Raw genomic sequence first — 6109 nt, 5'->3', positions numbered from 1 at the left:
GTAAGATGTTTTCATAAAACATTATAATAATAATATATTACTTAAACGTTCTTATTCTAGGGATATCATTATTTTTTATTTTATGTAGCATCTTTACAAATTCTTTACATACTTCCTTGACCATAACCTTTAAAGCAGAGATTATCAAACTGTAGTATGCTTACCACTGGTGGTACGTGGAGGTAATGTCGGTGGTACACGACACAATTGATATAAAAAAATCATAAAATTTGTAACGAGCCCTATTTGAGCTTTCCACGTACATATACATACTACTCTCCTCACTTATAGACTCACCCTCTACTTACATAGACTCTTCCCTTCAAATTGACAAAAATGTTACCACATATTCTATAATCGTGCCAGAAAAAACAATCGCATTCTTCACATTAATGGATATATGTTAAAAAATATGAATTTTTTGTCACTATATTTTATTTAAAAACAAATTAGTCCTAGGTTTGTAATTTTAAAAAAATCTAACAAGCCTGAAACGTTTGAGAACCACTGCTTTAAAGAGATGTGTATAGTCAACAACTTCAATAAAATATTATGACTATATATATATAGGCTGCTAGCTTGATCTTATTATTCTTCAATACACACTAGTTAATGCTGACTTCTACCATATGATGGGTAAAACGGGTAGTGAAGAACAAATTAAATGATTCGGCATATTTCAAGACTTCACTTGGATATTGAGAATTAATATGCAAACAAATCGTGTGTATTCTAATAATATCACCTGTACAACACATCCACTACAGATCAATTAAACAATCTCACCTGTACAACACATCCACTACAGATCAATTAAACAATCTCATCTGTACAACACATCCACTACAGATCAATTAAACAATCTCACCTGTACAACACATCCACTACAGATCAATTAAACAATCTCACCTGTACAACACACCCACTACAGATCAATTAAACAATCTAACCTGTACAACACATCCAGTACAGATCAATTAAACAATCTCACCTGTACAACACATCCATTAAAGATCAATTAAACAATCTCATCTGTACAACACATCCACTACAGATCAATTAAACAATCTAACCTGTACAACACATCCAGTACAGATCAATTAAACAATCTCACCTGTATAACACATCCACTAAAGATCAATTAAACAATCTCATCTGTACAACACATCCACTACAGATCAATTAAACAATCTAACCTGTGCAACACATCCAGTACAGATCAATTAAACAATCTCACCTGTACAACACATCCACTACAGATCAATTAAACAATCTAACCTGTACAACACATCCAGTACAGATCAATTAAACAATCTCACCTGTATAACACATCCACTGCAGATCAATTAACCATTCTAACCTGTACAACACATCCACTACAGATCAATTAAACAATCTCACCTGTACAACACATCTACTAAAGATCAATTAAATAATCTAACCTGTACAACACATCCAGTACAGATCAATTAAACAATCTAACCTGTACAACACATCCAGTACAGATCAATTAAACAATCTAACCTGTACAATACATCCACTACAGATCAATTAAACAATCTCACCTATACAACACATCCAGTACAGATCAAATAAAAGTCTACTATTTTTTTACATTGTGTTTATTCTATTTTATTAATGATGTTTTATTTGTGTATATTTTATTTCATCGCTTACATTTAACCAAAAATCTATTACAAGTTTGATTCGTTGATATGAACATAACTCTAAGTAATATCGTGTTTGCTGTGACAGTCAAAATATATTACATTGTTTCATCATAAATAACTGTATATAAGAAAACTACTTTTCCCATGGCATTCACAATAAAGAAATAAATCCTAAAACTTGAACGTTACAAGTCAGTTCAAGAACTTGGAAACCATCGATATAATGTTTACGTAATATTAATAGTTAGATGTAGATAATATTTTTTGCCAACCTTGAATCATATTTACAGTTTGTAGTATTTAGCCTTATCATATTTAACATCATTCAAATCTCTGGGTTTAGTTAAGATTTGTCGACATTATTTAAACTATCTGAATGAAGATCGGCGTCGATGATGAAAAGTCGGTAATCAGTATAGGTCCTCAAAACAAAAGTTCTACTTTGTAATCAGAAGAAATTCAGTAAGTAATTAAAACGTTACATTCAACATACTAACTGATAAAAGCTAGTTATGTTGCTTAAAACAAATCTTCGGGTGGTCCTGACATGAGTTTAAAACTTGAAGTTGTCAGTTAAAGTATATCATATTACAAACATTAAAAAAATTACACGTTAGTCCCTGTAAGTTATTCTCAAATTACGCTCTAATTTGTAATTTTAATAATATGGATATCTAATGCTGCATACCGAAAGTAGGTAAGGAAGCCAATTGAGATATTACACTAACAACTATTTATGTTTTAGACATGCTTTCTTATCACTCTACTAATATAAATACTTGTGGGCGTCTATGTAGTATTCTCATTCATGAAAACAGTTTGTTGTATTTCGTCAACATTTCTTGAAAAGAGCACGCGGTAACATGACAGTTATTGTTCTTTCCTTCCTAAAACTAAAAGGTGAAATTAACTCTTGAAGCTTTCCTCCTTCCTATTGTCGACACTTTTACAAAACGAAGTATGTAATTTAGTGAATGAATAGCAAACTGAGGAAAAAGAAAAAAAAAGGTTATAGCTTGAACGTTTTACGTGTGCGTAAAGAGAAGTGGTTCTGCTGTAGACCTACAGGGCGCGAAATACGTCATGTGACCGCTGTAACAATTATAGTGATGTGAGGGTTTTCTACAGAGATTAATATGACGCAAGCGTTCTTAGTAATTATGTTTTAAACATTTCTTTGGTTTATCAACAACATTTGATTGGAATGTGAAAGATTATACTCACCCCCCAGCAAAACACGATCTAAAATCAAAGAAAATTGTGATAAAGGGATAGTTTAATGTTTATCGTAGAACAAAGATAATAAATATAATTCAAAAATCTACAACTCACCTTATCATAATATCAAACAGAAGGTAACCTTTGCTATGCTTATTTTTTATTTCCTTTCATTGATTCGTAGATAAGATATGTATATCTTGTCCATGTACAACTCGTAATGTGAAAATGCTGTTATTTAAGTTTCATTCAGTAGACATTCATAAAATTACCATCTCACTGTTCTTCCACTTTCAATTGTTGAACAAACGTAGAACTTCGTTTCATGTTTTAATTCTCTGAGAAATATCAGGACTTATTTTCAGAGTAATCCTAAATATAATGAGATCACGAGACAAGTTATATTATTCTCCTGTCTTTAGTGATATTTATGTCGATTTTGCTGGAAGCTTGTTTTTTTTATTATAAATGAACGGTAAAAAATGAACATCATTTTAAACAGTGTGCGAATAATAAAGAGAATCACGATAAAACGTGATATTAGAAATGAACATGTGAACGTAGCAGGTACAGTGTTTCAAATAGGAATGTTACTTAGTGTAGCGAAGTATTTTTTCACACCTAACATGGTGCACGAGTATACTAGAAAATAAATATTTGCGTCCATCCAAATTTATAGAATGCGCTTATATGCGTTCTTAGATAAAGCGCAAATGCGAAGAGACACACACACACACTTATGAGGCTGAAAAATATACACGATTCTTTGGTTATCATGTCTCTAAATGTTCTAGCCAACTTTATATATCATAAAGTAGTTAGTTTTAAATAAACTCTGAAATGATAAGTGGACTATACATGTTAATGTTTGGACTGTAACTTAGTGAACAAAATTATAATTATTTCAGATATTAGATACTTTACATCTTCAGAATAAAACAGAGAATTAGATTTAACTCCCTTTCATAAGAAAATATTTCAAGGATAATAAAAACTGGAAATGTAAAATTCACCCTTGTACGTCGTCGAATCTTAAAAATCCCAGGATCGTCAAGGCTAGCTTAGTCGCATGACAGACAATAGAACGTGAGGTGACTAAAACGTGTTTAAATTATTTAATTCCTTTATTCTCTTGTTAAGGAAAGTGGAAATATTTAGTTGATCTTGCTGTTAGTTAAAAAAAAAAACCGTGAATTGCTAGATCTTATTTCACTAATTCATTTATAATATGTATTAAAATTAAAATTCATCTTATTTTGTGGATGTAGGATGACCAAGAAAGATGATTCATTGTATTTTATTTACCATTTCAGCTGCAGTTTATTTTCCCACTCCTTAATCTAAATAAGTTATTTTAGCTTTTTTAGAACAACTTTTTTATTTTTCTGTAAGACCGTACTAGTTTTGTTTATTATTCAAAAGTAACTTTTTTTACAGTCATAGTTTCATTTTCTTTAATAAAAGTTTAAAGGGGGGGACTGAAAGATCAGTGACCACGCGTCGATATCAGAGTTAGTATGATGCATTTTTGTTAAGGTTTTTGAAGTCTGTCTGACAAGATGGGGATGTTTGCATAATTTTGTATGTTTGTTTTATTATAGGCATACTCTAACAGTGGACGTATTATGTTTTATAGATTTTGAGTATGTTTTCTGTTGTTGCCAGTCAGAAGTTGTGAGTAATTCGTTCTTTGCCAGATTTTGTTTCTAATTTCATTTATATGCTTAGTCCAATTAAGTTTAAAATTGTAGTTAAACCCAGGAATTTGGCTTAAGCTACCTGAAGAAGAGTTCCGTAGAGGTATAATTTTTGGGGGCTGTTTGCTCTTCTGTTTTGATTTTGTGAATGATATGATTTGTGTTGTAGGAGCGTTTATCTTGATTCTCCATTTGTTGCAGTAGTTTTCTATTTCATATAACCGTGATTCTAAATTTTTATTTGCTATGATTGGAGTATGAAAGTTCTTCCATATAATCACATTATCAACAAACTGAAACAGAAGCAGGAATTTGGATCAGACAGTGGCATTTGACTCATATAAACGACGAATAAAACACGGCTAACTATTCCTCCTTGTGGGACATCTGGCTCAGGGGTAAAATATTCCGAGATGGCACCGACACATGAATTCTACCTTTCCTGTTGTAAAGTTGGAGAGCCAGCGAATAAAACCTCGTGTTAGTTTTATTTGTGACAATGGATATTTCAGTCTGTTGTACCATACAGTGTCGAATGCTTTCTCAAAATCGAGAAAGCAAGCGACAGGACATTCGTTTTAGTTAAAACTATCTTCTATGGTTTCTGTAAATCTTACTAGATGGTCTGTGGTTTGTCTTTTTTTCCTGAATCCGTGCTGTATTTCAGATAATTTTGATGTCAGTTCAAGATAGGCCAAAAGTCTTGAACTGGTGATTTTTTCCAGTAGTTTTCCAATATAGCTGGTTGGGCTGATTGGTCTGTAGCTTTCTGGTTTACTTGCTGGCTTTCCTTCTTTCAGAAACATTAAAACGTCCGGTAGCTTCCAAGCAGTTAGTATGTAATCTGATTGTAGGGATAGATTAGAAATAGCCGCTAGATGCTCGTACAATTGTTCTGTGCCTTTTTTAATAAGTACATGTTACATTTTGTCATGTCTTGGAGCCTTGTTTTTTGTCTTTTTAAAAGTCTTGTATTTCTGGTACTATTATTTGTTTAATGAGTTGTTTTGTTGTGTTGAGTGTTACTACTTCCTGGTTGGACCTCTCAGGGACAGACCGGGAAGGTTGGTGTGTATATGGATTTGTTTGTGTTAATGTAGTTATTGTTGTAGAAATATGTGTTCATAGTCGGTTCGTTTGATGTTTTGTGCGTGTTTTCTGAATATTTCAGCTTTTAATGTGTTTGTTTTGGCTAAGGTATTATTGTATTTTAGTGTGGGATATATGTGCTTGTTTGTATTGTTTCCAGTAAATCCTTTTAAGTGAGACCAGAAGATAAGTTTCAAGCAATTGTTACGCCTCCAGTCGTTAATTAATTTTTCCGTAAATTCTTTCCAACTAAACTTTAGCGACACAAGTCCTTTCTTAAATAAAACTGGTTTATTCTTTCTGAATATAACTTTACGATACACTTAATTTCAACATTGTACAGAATTACAATCACAAAATTACAATTCAACAAAGTCTCTTCATTTTACGGGACGTATCTTCTTCCGTACTGGTCTCCGTCTTGTTGGCTTCTGC

This window comes from Limulus polyphemus, unplaced genomic scaffold, assembly GCF_000517525.1.
Source record: "Limulus polyphemus unplaced genomic scaffold, Limulus_polyphemus-2.1.2 Scaffold878, whole genome shotgun sequence".
Lineage (NCBI taxonomy): Eukaryota > Metazoa > Arthropoda > Merostomata > Xiphosura > Limulidae > Limulus > Limulus polyphemus.
The sequence above is the reverse complement of the archived record's forward strand: the minus strand, read 5'-3'. Positions refer to the sequence as shown.